This window comes from Saimiri boliviensis, chromosome 1 (genome assembly GCF_048565385.1).
Source record: "Saimiri boliviensis isolate mSaiBol1 chromosome 1, mSaiBol1.pri, whole genome shotgun sequence".
Classification (NCBI taxonomy): Eukaryota; Metazoa; Chordata; class Mammalia; order Primates; family Cebidae; genus Saimiri; species Saimiri boliviensis.
Window position 1 is genome coordinate 6,304,732 of NC_133449.1, and position 851 is coordinate 6,305,582.

At 34.2% G+C, this 851-nt stretch overlaps 1 non-coding gene across 1 annotated transcript; it reads right to left on the reverse strand.

Annotated features, from left to right (window-relative positions):
• Window positions 1–226: 226 nt before the first annotated feature.
• LOC120362324 (U1 spliceosomal RNA) lies at window positions 227–388 on the reverse strand. The gene has a single exon (XR_005578268.2). It is a non-coding gene; the product is annotated as a U1 spliceosomal RNA (small nuclear RNA).
• Window positions 389–851: the final 463 nt, after the last annotated feature.

The following is an 851-nucleotide window of genomic DNA, read 5'->3' on the forward strand; positions in this document are numbered from 1 at the left end:
AGTCAACAATAAAAAAAACTACGTAGGATTTGCCAAATTGGGCAAAGTACTTCAGTCTTCCACAAAGTACACGTTACTCTCACAGACAATAAAGTAAATGAATGATATTATTAACCCAAAGATGAGGATTCAGATGTAACATGACTTTGCCACAATGAGTTTTCATTTTAGTAACCAAATTATTACAGTGAAAGCAAAAGTTTTTATTCTTAAAAAAAAAAAAAAGCTGGAAAATGGGAACACAGTCCCCCACTACCACAAATTACGCTGTCGAGTCTCCCACATCTGGGGGGGTCACAGGGGTCAGCACATCTGCAGAGCAGTATATAAGCCTCGCCCTGGGAAAGCCACCTTTGTGATCACGGTATCTCCCCTACCAGATAAGTATAAAAGCTTTATTCCAATAATTATGTGAATATCAATTTGTGTTCAGTAAGGATGATTTTATTTTGTGGTACTCAGAGAATAAATAAACTGTAGTAGTTCCACAGTACAGATGAACACACATTGTTGAATGCCTGCTATGGGCCAAGAATTTTTCTAAGTACTGGGCTTGAGATAAATAGACACAGTCCTTGGACTCTTGAGCCTAAAGTGCATTTCAGTCTATTTGCAAATAAATTTCTCTTTATCTTGTAGAGCCAATTAATGGATCACCAAATAATATTGTGGGTGTAAAATATCTTGTGTAAAATACTTTGTTGGATAATCTAGCAATACATAAATGAGTTATAATATGGTTCCAATTACCAAAAAACATACATTCAAATTAACAAAATAAAACAAGTACATGAAAAGTTAAGTAACAACAGGAGTATTATTCACAAAATTATAATGTAGCAATAGCTTAA